Here is a 14,041-nt window from a genome sequence, read left to right as displayed (position 1 = left end):
CAAATTATCCTTTGTAACAAAGACTTGAAAAGAAAGAGGGAGAAAAATTTTCAGTAAAACTAACATAGTAACTATGTTTGACAGCATATGATACTTTTTGTTTTTATATCACTGTTCTTGGGGATTTGTTTGCCCACCATACACAACAAATAAGTCATTCCATGTAAAAACAAAAAAACAGTTCAGTAAGAATCATCAACACAGGGACCACCCGCTGACAATGTATGGGCCATTCCATAGCCCAGTTTCCCCAACCCAATTTCGCAAGGAGGAAAATGCTTCTTTACCTCTTCTTTGGGGCCAAGATTGGTCTTTAATTACTCTGTAGTTGGCTTCATTTTTGCTTATGTTATTATAATTGTGTTTATTTTTTTCTTGGTTCTATTTATTTCATTCTGCTCTGATAATACATGTTAGATAGTGGGGATACATAGATTATTCTCAAATTTTTTTTTAAGAATGGATGAAGCATGAGCATGTTTTTAGGAATCAAGGGAAAAGCCAGCAGATAGAGATTAAAGACAAGAGCCGAGATAGTAATGACAGTGGGAGCAATTTGTTGGACAAGTCAGGAGGTGATGAGATCACTTGTCCATGGGTCTGCCTTGGCAAGGAGAAATATCTCTTAGTCTGAGATCTGAGTGAAAGAGAAGAGAATAGAGAAAGATTTTTTTGGGTAATATAAGATGAAGAGAAAGGGGAAAGTGGGAGCTCTTGGGAAACAGACTCAGTTTCCTCAGTAAAGTATGAGGCAAGGTCCTCAGTTAAGAGGATGGGAGAAAGGATTATGTGGGAGGTTAGTGAAACAGCCATTGTGGAGAATGGGATAGCAAATCAATTAGGGAGGAATAGAAGGTTTGCCACCTGTAATGAGGATCAATTGAGATTGAATAATATAAATTTGTAAGAGGCCCAGTTGACACAGTTTTGTGCCTTCCCAGAGCAAAGGGAAGCGGATATTGAGAGAATCCCAGTTTGGAAGGGAAAAAGTGAGCATGTGTAACTATAATGCATGGTATAACCTAATAAGTGAATTAGAGAGGTGCAGAACAGAAGTCTAAGGGAGGAAAAAGGATTTTAGTGATATAGGAGGAAGATGAGAATAAGGGAAGGCTTCACAGAGGAAATAGCATTTGAGCATCAGTTTTCATCTGTAAAGGGGGCTTGAAATTAACCCACTTTCTTGTTTTACAATCTGCTCTTTTTTCCTTTGTGAGTCACCCTCAGATAGTAGTGGGTTCCCCATCAATAGAGGTCTTCAAATGGTGGCTGGACAACCACTTTTCACAAATATTCTAGAAGGGATTCTTATTTAGGCGAGGTTGGCCTAGACACTTTCTGAAGTTCCTTACAACTCCAAGATGCTGGGATTTTGTAAAGTGTGTGTGTGTGTGTGTGTATGTGTGTGTGTGTATGTAGGGTGGAGGTGGGGGAATTGTGCTATTTGATTTGGGATTAGTAAGCCTAGGGTACGAATTTTGCTTAAGATATTTTGACATCATTTTTTTTTTCAGTTGTGTCCAACTCTTCATGACCCCATTTGGGGTTTTCTTGACAAAGATACTGGAGTGGTTTGCCATTTCCTTCTCCAACTTATTTTACAGATGAGGAAACTGAGGCAAACAGGATTAAGTGATTTGTCTAGGGTCACCCAGCTGGTTAGTGTCTAAGGCAGCATTTAAACTCAAGAAGATGAGTCTTCCTGATTTCAGGCCCACCACTCTATCCACTATATCACTTAGCTGCCCTAAGACATTTAGCTGGGTCACTTTGTGTAAGTCACGGAACCTCTTAGGGTCTGTTTCCTCACCTGTAAAATGGGGATATTAATCCTTATGCCAACTACTTTAATTCCCATTGAGCTGCTCTGCCCCATTTGTAGTAAAGAGAGTCAAACATCTGTCCAAGAGGGTGGTTGGGCTGCTGTACAAAAAGGCAGTGACTTCCTCACTTTACCTAGGATGGACCTGTTCACTGCAGGACTGTAAGAGCCTTCTCTTTTCCCTTCTTCTATTCTACCCTTTTAAATTAGGGACATGTAGCTCTGCCATGTGGTCCTAGGCCTTATTCATGTAAGTTAGGTCTTGGTTGGAATCTGTCTGGAAGGTTGAATGGCCAAAGTCATGGGGCCCCAAATGCTCAGCTCTAACATTTCAGGGTTCCTACTACATTCTAAATTTTCATCTGACTTTCTGCCCACAGGAGCCCTGGGTCTTTGGCAATAGAGATGTGGAGTTTCCCCTCTCATCAAGTAGATATAACTAAATACGACTTTCTCTAGGCCTTAAATGGGAACAACATGAGAAAAATTCCTCCAGAATGACATTAGTCTCAGCAGGTCCATTCTCACTACCTCATTCTTGGGCAGGAAGTGAGTTTTCCAGAGAATTGCTGATTTCTCCAAGAATTCTTTCTAATGATACGGTGTGTGAGTCCAGAGAAACATGAGAAGTAGGCTTTGGCTGAGCCCCATGTGGACCAGCTTTAGTTTTTAATGGACTGAATTGTCCTTCGGTGTTCTTTGGCCCATGGTTGAGGCCATGCTGTTCTCCTTAGTGTTGCCTGTGTTGTTCTTCAGAGCTTTATTGGTCTAGGTGTCTGGTGTTTGCTGGAAGATGACACCTGCAGCTGGGGTTTCTATGTGCTGGTGCCAAGTGATGGAGTGGTTCAGTCTGAGGGAACATTTTTCATTAGGCTCATAGACAGGCCAGTGAACATGGCCACATAGCCTGCACAGATGGTCTACTAAGCTAAAGATCTGTGTGTGGGCAGTCACACAGGACTAGTTAGTCATGTGGCAAGCTCCCCAATCACTTGAGTTCATGTAGCAAAATGAATTGGGGGAATCATTTAGTTTAACACATGATCAGACTGTCTGCCTGCATAATCACAGTTGTATTTTCCATGGAGAAGTCTAGACATATGAAGGGAACCAGAAGGATGTACTTGCTGCAGGCAATTAGATCTTTCCATTTGTTGTCACTGTTGTTTAGTCATTGTCATACCTGACTCCACATGACCCCATTTGGTTTTTTTGGGAGGGGGCTTGGCAAAGATACTGGGGTGGTTTGCCATTTCTTCCTCTGACTCATTTTACAGATGAGGAAACTGAGGCAAGCAGGGTAAAGTGACTTACCCAGAGTCACACAGTTAGTAAGTGTCTGTCTAAAGCCAGATTGGAACTCAGGTCTTCCTGACTCCAGGCCTAGTACCCTATCTACCGAGCCACCTAGATGTACTTTTTCCATAGGAAGCTGATTAATCAATCAATCAGCAAACATTTATTACGTGCCTACTATGGGCCAGGCAGTATGCTAGACTCACACAAAGACAATCATGAAGCTGTCCTTTGCCCTCCAGGATCTTCTATCATAACAATAGTGTGCACATATAAAGCTATATACAAGTCACAAACAAAGCAGATACAAGATAGCCTTGGAGGGGAAGGCACTAGCTTCTGGGGAGACCAGGAAAGGTCTCAAGCAGAATGTGACACTTGAGAAAATCTTAAAAGAGACTGGGGATACCAGGAGGCAGATGAGAGGAAAGAGCATTTCAGGCACGTGGAGCAAGCAGTACAAAGACACAGAGACTGGAAATGGGACGTTGTGTTAGGGAGAACGAAGAGGCTCGTATGACTGGACCATAAAGAATGTTGAGGGGAAGAAGAATGTGTAAGAAGAATGGAATGTTGGCAAGGGGAGTGATGGTGAAAGTTTTAAATGCCAAATGGAGGAGTCTATATGTGGTCCTAGAGGTAATAAGAAGCCACTGAAGTTTCTTGAATAGGGAGATGACATGATCACATCTGTGCCTTAGGAAAATCACTTTGTCAGCTACATCAAGGATGAATTAGAGTATGAAGAGACTTGAGGCTGGGAGACACATTAGGAAATTATTGCAATAGTCCACATGAGAGATAATGAGGCCTGAATTAGGGTAGTGGCTCTGAGTAGAGAGAAGGGGACGATGCTAGAGATGTTGCGGAGGTAAAATGATAAGATTTGGCAAGTGATTAGGGATGTGTAATAAAGGAAAGCATGAAGTCCAGGATGATATTTCGGTTCAACTCAGTTGCTAATCTGAGTATTGGGAGGATGCCGGGGCCTTTGATAGTAATAGGCAAGTTTGGAAGAAGGGTGGGTTTTGGTAGAAAGAGAAGTTTTCTTTCAGACTTGTTGATTTTGGAGATGCCTATAGGACATTCTGTTCTGAATTTCCAAAGGGTAATTAGTGGTGTAGAACTAGAGTTCAGGAGAGAGATTGAGAGATTGTATATTTTATATATAAGAGATTATATATTTCATAATATATAGACCTGGGAATCATCTGCAAAAGGATGAATATTGAACCCTTGGGAGCTGATGAAGTCACAAAGTGAGAGAATTTAGAGAGAAAATTGAAGGCCAAGGAGAGATAGAGCCTTAGGGCTCTGTCAGAACCATAAAGTATGGTTAGGATCAGGGTATATGCCAGTTAGGCATGCCAGGGATGATGAACTAGCAAAGGTGTGTGAAGAGAGGTCAGATGGGTGAGGTACTAGGAAGAGAACTAGGACAGAGCAATCAGTAGCAGAGAGAATGGTTAATAGTGTCAAATGTGGCAGAGAGGTGAAAAAAGATGAGGATTGAGAAAAGGCCATTAGATTTGGCAATTAAGAGGTTATTGCTCATTTTGGAGAGAGCAATTTCAGGTGAATGATGAAGTTTTAAGTATATTACATGATGAATTCAATACATTCCACAAACATTTACTTAGTCCCTGTGACATCACTTTCTTTGTGCCCCTGGGCAACTCGCTTCTCTCTGATTCTCAGTTTCCACATTCAAAAAATGAAGGAGTTGGACTGGGTGATTTCTAATGGCCTTTCCAACTGTAAAATCCTATGATATTCTCTGTTCTTGGTGCTGATGGAGCTAGAAAAATGAAATAAGACACAGTTTCTGTGCTTATGGAGCTGACAGTCTGGTGCCTTGGGTATGGGAGTAACATTGTTTTTTGCACTTAGTAGTATTTTATTTTTTCCAATTACACATAAAGATAGTTTTCAACATTGATTTTTGTAAGATTTTAAGTTCCAAATTTCCCCCCTACCCTCCCTTTTCTCCTCCCTCCCCAAGACAGCAAGCAATCTGATATAGGTTTTACATGTAGATCACGTTAAACAAATTTCCACATTAGTCATGTTGTGAAAGAAGAATCAGAACAAAGAGAAAAACCATGAGAAAGAAAAAACAACAAAAAAGTGAAAATAGTATGCTTTGATCTGCATTCAGACTCCAAAGTTCCTTCTCTGAATGTGGTTAGCATTTTCCATCACGAGTCTTTTGGAATTGTCTTGGATTATCATATTGCTGAGAAGAGTTAAATCTATCATAGTCGATCATTGCACAATGTTGCTGTTACTGTGTACAGTTGTTCTCCTGGTTCTGCTTACTTCACTCAGCATCAGTTCATGCAAGTGTTTCCAGCTTTTTCTGAAATCTATTTGCTCATCATTTCTTATAGGACAATAGTATTCCATTATATCCATATACCACAGCTTGTTTAGTCATTCCCCAATTGACGGGCATCTCCACAATCTCCAATTCTTGGCCACCACAAAAAGGGCTGCTATAGATATTTTTGTACATGTGGGTCCTTTCCCCATTTTATGATTTCTTTGGGATATAGACCTAGTAGTAGTATTGCTGGATCAATGGGTATGCATGGTTTTATAGCTCTTTTGACATAGTTCCAAACTGCTCTCCAGAATGGTTGGATCAGCTCACAACTCCACTAATAATGCATTAGTGTTCCAATTTTTCCACACCTTCTCTAACATTTATCACTTACCTTTTCTGTCATATTAGTCAATTTGATAGGTATGAGGTGGTACCTCAGAATTGTTTTAATTTGCATTTCTCTAACCAATAGAGATTTAGAGCATTTTTACGTGACTGTAAATAGCTTTAATTTCTTCATCTGAAAGGGTGTAGCATTTTAAAGACTTTTAGAGTTAGAAGGCATCTTGAAGACCGTTTCTTTTTTGTTCAAATTTACATCATCATACTGTATCACCCTCTCCTTTAAGGCCCAGCTCAGGTGATACCCTCCCCATAAAACTTTCACTTATCTCCCTACTTAGAAATGATCTGTCCCACCTTAAAGCTCTCATGGCTCTATCTTTGTCTCACTTACACATACATCCTTTTCTAACCTGTACTGTATTTGTATCTATATCTAATCCTTCTCTTAACACTATGAAAATATAGACTCTATTATAATGAGTGGTGTAGGCTGTAGTCTAGACTTACTCTCCCAGCCTGCAGGCTGGATATCCAGATCTTGGCTGCTACTTCTTTCCTCAGAATTCTAGGAGAACCTGAGAGTCTGCATGGTGGTGATTTTATAATGCTAGAGCTAATGAGCCCCCATCAGTGTGTTTCCCTAAATGATTATTAATTGATATCAATCAGTCTGCCAGACTTCATTAGCTTTTAGAAATAAATATTTACTAAGGTGGTACAGTAAGAACAGTTGGTACAAAACATTCTCCCAAGAGTCTAGGACATACTCTCCCACCAGTACATATCCCAGAGGAAAGTGGGCCCAAGTTTAGAGAGCACATGTAGCAAAGGGGTAAATCTTAGCTTCTGGTTGGCAGAAGTCCTTTTCTCCCCTCCATGCGGTACCCATGAAGTTCCTCTTAAGCATGACATACCTTTTCTGCTGGGCTCCTTGTAGAGTCTTGAACCTTTTCCCCAGTGTGTCTAGTTTTTTCTTGGCTCCTGTTGCAGACAATATTGTTAATCACTGCAATTCTGAGGATACTACTAGGGTACAGTGAAAAATGAAAAAGTCCAAAGGCTGTAGTCCTGAAATTCACAAGCTCTTTCTCTGGGGGGGGGGGTGGGGAGGAAACTGAGGCCCAGAGAAAAGAAGAGACTTGTTCAAGGTTACACAGGAAATAATCAGCAGAGCTGGAACTAGACCAGGTCTCATGAGCCCTGGGTTATTCCCACCGCAACACACTGCCCATTTTACAATGCACTGTCTCAGGAAGGTACAGCCATATGGAGATGCAAATGGATTCCCAGACACTGAGGTGAGTAAACAGGCTGGACATCACAACAAAAGTGCCTTGGTCCATTTAGGGTGGTATATATAAAGTTAAATGAAACCTGCTTTAATCAAGATGTCTCACCTTTCATTGACTTTGGTGATAACTTGTACAAGTTTCCTTGTCTGTGTTGGACATTAATAAAGATGGTTAAAACACACACACACACACACACACACACACACGGTTCCTAATAACTGACTTCAGAAGGCAACTTACATCCTGATGAGAAATCCCAGATTTCACAGGCCTCCTATGGGAGAAAAGGAAGAGAAATTTTGGAACACCCTAATGAATTTCAGCCTCTCTCATCCTTCTTTATGGATCTCCCAGCTGCTACTCCTCTTCAGTGCATCACGTGGCCTGTTGTCCTGCTGGTGCACATGTGTGGCTCTCATCATGTTTCATCAGTAATACATTTACCAAACATGAGTCCATCCCAAAACTGAGCAGGAGAGCCAAGTTCAAGGTGAGGGCAAAACAGACCTAGCCAAGTGACCTGATTTCTTCCTTGGGGTACAGGATGGGAACAGGAAGTGGAATTGATCTCATTTGAAATTCTACAGTAGATCAGAATGTGATGATATTTTCTCTCTCTCTCTTTTATATTTCTCTCACAGATGGAGACTTGCCACTCCTATTTTTTTCAGATGGAGAAAATGTGGCCCATTATAACAATAAATCTGATTTCTATGGGACTTTGAAATTTACTGTTCACTTTCCTCACGATATTGCTGTGAGGTTGGTAGTGCACATATTATTATCCCCATTTCACAGATGAGGAACCCAAGGCTCAGTGAGTTGCCCAGTAACACAACTAGTAAGCATTGGAACCAGGGTTTGAACCCATATCTTTCAACACCAAACCCTAGCTCTTTCTTCTCTATTACATTTTCTCTTTTTCAGGAAATCATTATTAAGTTGTTATTGTGTAAAACTGTGGAAGAAGGCAAAGAGTGCTCCATCTGGATTCATGAGAACTGGGTTTGAACCTTAACTCTGCCTCAAACTAGCTGTATGACCGTAGACAAGTCAATTAACTTCTATGAGTTTTCTCATGTATAAAATGGGAAAATGCCTGCACTACAAGATCAAGAAATAATGGACAAAAAACACTCTATGAACTTCAAAGCTCTATGGGAATGTTCACTACTATTATGATCTCTATCAGGGTGGGATAAATCAAGGTTCCTTCTGGGTTATGCCACAGCTTTGGTGGATCAGAATATAAGCTTCTCAGGGGTAGAGATTATCTCACTTTTATTTGTAGCTCTAGCACAAAACACAGGATCTGATTACATAGTAGGTGATTAATATATGATTGTTGGTTGATTGAGTAAATGGATATGAATTGATAGAGAGAGGTAAGGTATTTCAGGTGATAATGGAACAGTGAACACAGGACCAGAAATAAGTTTGAAATGATGATGATGGTGGTGGTGGTGGTGCTGGTAGTGGTGATAGTGATGAACATGGAACCATTGACATTTCATTACTACTTCTACTCCCACTACCATTATTTTCATATTTCCCTCGTGTTTTAAGATGTACACAGTGCTTTCTCTCACAACGTTCCTCCCTTTTATCCCAAAGCAGGTAATACAATGAACTTGGTTAAAGCAAAGAGGTACTGTTGTAGAGCAATGATTCCATGATGAATACTGGAGGCAGGGTTAGGGAAAAGGAAGGGAATAAACATTCATGTAGTGCTTACTGGGCAGGTAGGTGGCACAGTGAATAGAGAGGTCAACCTGGAGACAGGAAGACTCATCTTTCTGAGTTTAAATTTGGCCTCAGACACTTACTAGCTGTGTGACCTGACCAAGTCACTTAACCCTGCTTGCCTCAGTTTCCTCATCTGTAAAATGATCTAGAGAAGGAAATTGCAAACCATTCCAGTCTCTTTGCCAAGAAAACCCCAAATGGAATTACAAAGAGTTGGATATGACTGAAACAACTGAACAACAACATAATGCTTACTATGTACCAGGCAATGTACTAAGCACTTTACAAATAAGATCTTATTTGATCCTTACAACAACCCTAGGAGGTAGGTGCTATCATCATCCCCATTTTATAGTTAAAGACACTGACACAAACAGAGGTGAAGTGACTTGCCCAGGGTCACACAGCTAGCAAGTATCTGGCTGGATTTGAACTCAAATCTCTCTTATTCCAGTTCCAGCACTCTATGCACTGAGCCACCAAGGCTAGCTCTAGGCCATCTTGGACCAGAGAAATGAGTCAGTCATACAAGACACTCACAGGTTCAGGGCTGGAAGAGACCTTAGAGGTCACTGATGCAACCCCTACAATTTGCAGGTGAAGAACCTGGGACTAGAGAAGTTGCCTAAGGGTGCACAGGCAGCAAGTGCCAGAGTCAGGATTTGCAGCCTGGGATTTGGCTTCCGCTTCCTAATGAAGTGTTCTTTCTCCTGTACCCCAGTGCTATTCTTGTACTGTACGGACATACAAGAGGTTCTAACTGAGGCTTACTGTCTGAAGCGAAAGGTTTTTACATGTCAATAACCACCAGAAAACTCTAACACCTTCTTGTGACTTACTCTTGATGCTTTGCTAGAGATCCAATGCAGAAAACAATATTATTTTAGTCCTGAAGCTTCCCTAGCCATGTTGGTAGGGATTAACATTAAAAAAAATGTTTTATTGATACTTTTTGTTTTTATGCCGTGGTCAGTTCTGTTATATTTCCCTCTCATTCCCTCTCACTAGTCCCCTTCCTCCACTCTCAGATTTAGAAATCTGGCTTCTAAAAAAAGGCAAATAGTTAAGCTAAAACAGATCTAGGGTCCTCATCTGTATACACTATGCTGTCCATGCAGACCCCCACTTCTCTGCCAAGAGAAAGCTATGTTTTATTATATTCTAGAGAATCATTATTGGTTTTTCAATTACTCAGACTTGTTTCCCTGTAGTGATCTTTTCATTTACACAGTTGTAGTTACTATCTATATAGTAATGCTCTATTCTTGCTTTTTTCACCCTGCCTCCATTCACACTAATTTTCTAGATTAACATTCTCAAGATAAAAATGGGAAGACCAGTTGAGGTCTGGGTTGAGCCTGACCAGTATTGGCAAAGAGCAGATGCTGCACTTTGTGGATACTCCCTCTAAAAATGTGTTTATTACGTTCCCCATAAACACACAGTATGGAAATGTCTTGAAATAGGAAACCCAGTCCCAGATGAATATCTAGATTAGCTGAGTGTCCAACAACAACAACAAAAACCCCTCATTTCCTCTGGGGCTGCCAAGTTCGTAGGTTCTCCACAGATTTGCACATCCTGCAGATGTCTCAACTTGAATTTCCCTTCTGGTACTTTACTTTAACATGGTTTCCATAAGCAAATGTCTCCACCTGAAGGGACTGGAGGGTCTGTTTTGCTTCATGACCGTGGGCAGAAGTGGATTCCACTCGTACACTTGAGGCCTGCTTTTAAAGTCAGTTACACGCCAGAGGTTGGATGACCTTCACATTTTCCAAGCTGCAGTCAAATACTAAAAAGAAATTAAATGAGGGCTTTTTTTCCTTTAATGGAAAAGTTGGTCATTAATTGGAGTGGAGAATACCAACTGAATTCCCATGTAGAAGAGGAAGATTCTGTGGCTGTTCTCAGGGCTGTGTGTGTGTGTGTGTGTGTGTGTGTGTGTGTGTGTGTGTGTACCTGAGGACTAGGAATAAAGAAGCAGGATGTGCATTGGAGATCTGGGCCACCTCATCTTGGCACTGGTTATTGCTTGACATTCCAGGCTCTGGGGGAGAGATATTTTTGGCAAATCTTGGGGTGTCAGAGCTAGGAGGGACCTTGGAGAGCATCTAGTCTAACCTCCTCATTTTACAGATGGAGAAACTGAGCAATGCAATTCCATATGACCTGACCATATGACCTTCCTGACATCAGCTCAACTGAGGTTAAGTGACTTGTCCAAGATCACATAGCCAGTAAGTGTCTGAGGCTGGATTTGAACTCTTCTGGAGTCTTCCAGACTCCAGGTCCAGCACTCCATCCACTGCACCACCCTTGTCTCCATTTCAGCTCTTGCTCTGGGAATAGTAATCAAACCAATACTAAAATTGCTTCTGGAAAGGGCACTACTTGATTGTTCTGCGGCTCCATTTGCCCACTCTCCCAGCAACTTCATCTGTTCCTGGCTACCATCCCTTATTTATGTTGTTTCTTCCTATTAGAACACAAGCCCTTTGAAGGCAGGGACTATCTGTTTTTTGTATGTGTATCCCTGACACTTTACCAAGCATGGTAAATGGTTAATAGTTTTTCATTCAATTTTCATTTCAGTTCAATTTTTTCAATGCCCATTCATTAAGTGCTCGCTATATACCAGACATTGAGCCAGGTATTCACAATGCAAGACAAAGATAGATGAGTTCCTTCCCTTTAAAAGCTTACATTCGCTTAGGGCAACCAATATGTTCATGGATAAGTAAATATATAATGAAATATATACATATATATATTTGTAAACATATATATAAATATATATAAACATATAAAGATATGGATAAGTAAATATATAATTAAATATATACATACATATATTTGTAAACATACACATATATAAACATACATACCCATATATGCATACATATATTTGTAAATATACAAACATATTATTTTGTATTTTCTTTGTATATATTCTGTGCATATATACATATACATGTATATGTATAAAATATATACACAAAAATAATGAAATATTGTTTTATATTTTCTTTGTATATATACATATACATGTATACAAAATATATACAAAAATACAGAATATTATTCTTTTGTGTTTTCTTTGTATATATTTTGTACATATACTCACATATACACATATATACATAATTTGATATTCATGTATTATATTTATATATACTACAAAATAATTTTGGGGTGGGATGATTAGGACATGAATAACTAGAGGTTGGGGATTGGGTAAGGCAGTAGGGTTGGGATGTCAGTGATAGGAGAATCCAAGATTTCAGATTCTGAACCTAGGTGAGGAGGAAGAGGATGGTGGTAACATGAACAGGAATGGGGGTAAGGTGTAGAAGGAGGTGCTTGTGCTGGGGATTCCAAGAGCTAGAGGTCAGGAGGGAAAATATTCCAGGCACAGGAAACAGTCTAAGCAGAGACCCCAAAGTTCGAGATGGATTGCCATGTTAGAGTATTACACAAGTCTAGGGAACTAGTTGGTAGGTTTGGCTGGAAATTAGAATGTGTAAAGGGAGCAATGTGAAATCAGTTAATTAAGCTGGAGCCAGGTTGTACTAAACAAAGGACTTTGTGTTTTATCCTAAAGGCTAGAGAGAGCCTCTAAAGAAGGGAGTGAGCTAGTCAGACCCATGCTTTAGGAATGTCATTTAGGTAGTCATGTGGAGGATGGATTGGAAGAGGAACAGTAGTGGTTGTAGAGACCAATCAGGAAGCCAGTGTAACAATCCAGGAAAGAGGTGATGAGGCCCTGGGATGGTGATGGTGTGAATGAAGAGGAGAGGTTGGATGTGAGATAAAAAGGATGGACCTCTGTCTCTCAAACAGGCCTTGTATTCTCTTGCCTGCACACTTGTCTTTGCTATGCAAACCTGGAAAATCCTCCCTCCCCGTCTTCATTTGATGATTTTTTTAAGCCATCGTTTTTGAAGCCCAATTCAAAGGCCATTTTCTTCTATAAAGTCTTTTCTGGATGCCATAGTCAATAATGACCTTCCCCCTTGGGCCTAACATAGCCTTGATTTGTACCTCTCAACCATAGTGATCATTGTTTAATTTTTTTTCTCTGTGGGTGTCTTATTCTTCTACCAAACTATAAATTCCATGATGGTACAGATTGTTTCACTAAAGGGTGTTTAGCATTTTGGACTGCATTTGAAGGTGGTTTGTTGAATGAATGATCACGTCTCAAAAAGGGGAAATGACTTGTCTAAGGTACATAGTTAGTCAGTGGCAGAGACAGTTCTAGAACCCAGTTATCCTGTCATCCAGGCCAGGGATTTTTCCACCAGAGGACAATTTTATGATTATGGAGATTTTACAATTAAACAAAGCTTCTCTAAAGGGGAGGAGAGCAGGATGCAGTCTGAAGAACAGAGAGTTTGGTATTAGAGACCAAGGCATGAGATAACTAATGTCCAAGTCTAGCAACATTTGGAGATGCTTATTCCCAAATTGGCCAAAGCAACTCTAAACTACCACAACAACCTGCTGGTTGGTCTTACCCAAGTCTCTCCCCACTCCACTTAGCTGCCAAACTGATTGTCTTAAAGTACACATCTGACTCTCTTATCAATCTCTTATCAATCAGCTCTATAGGCAACTCTAGAGATTCCCTGTTACCACCAGGATCAAATATGAAATGATCTGTTTGGCTTTTAGAACCCTTCCTAACCAGGCCCCTTCCTAACTTTCTAGTTTTATTATACCTTATAACTCAGGGATGCCCATCAATTGGGGAATGGTTGAACAAATTGTTGTTAGATTTGTGATAGAATACTACTCTGCTATAAGAAATGATGAGCTCAATGATCTTAGAAAAACATGGAAAGACTTGCATGAAATAATAAAGAGCGAAATGAGCAGAACCAAGAGAACACTGTATACAGTAACAACAATATTGTTTTAAGAATGACTTTGAGTGAATAAGTCATTTTGGCTATTATAAATTCCTAAACTGGGGCAGCTAGGTGGCGCAGTGGATAGAGCACCGGTCCTGGAGTCAGGAGGACCAGAGTTCAAATCCAGTCTCAGACTAAACACTTGACACTTACTAGCTGTGTGACCCTGGGCAAGTCACTTAACCCCAATTGCCTTACAAAACAAAACAGATAAATTCCTAAATTAACTACAAAGGACACATGAAGGTAGACGCTATCTGTATCCAGAGAAAGAGCTGATAAATAGAAGTATGTACAG

The sequence above is a fragment of the Vombatus ursinus genome, unplaced genomic scaffold (genome assembly GCF_900497805.2).
Source record: "Vombatus ursinus unplaced genomic scaffold, bare-nosed wombat genome assembly UNPS02009062.1, whole genome shotgun sequence".
Classification (NCBI taxonomy): Eukaryota; Metazoa; Chordata; class Mammalia; order Diprotodontia; family Vombatidae; genus Vombatus; species Vombatus ursinus.
This window is presented reverse-complemented; position numbering follows the sequence as displayed.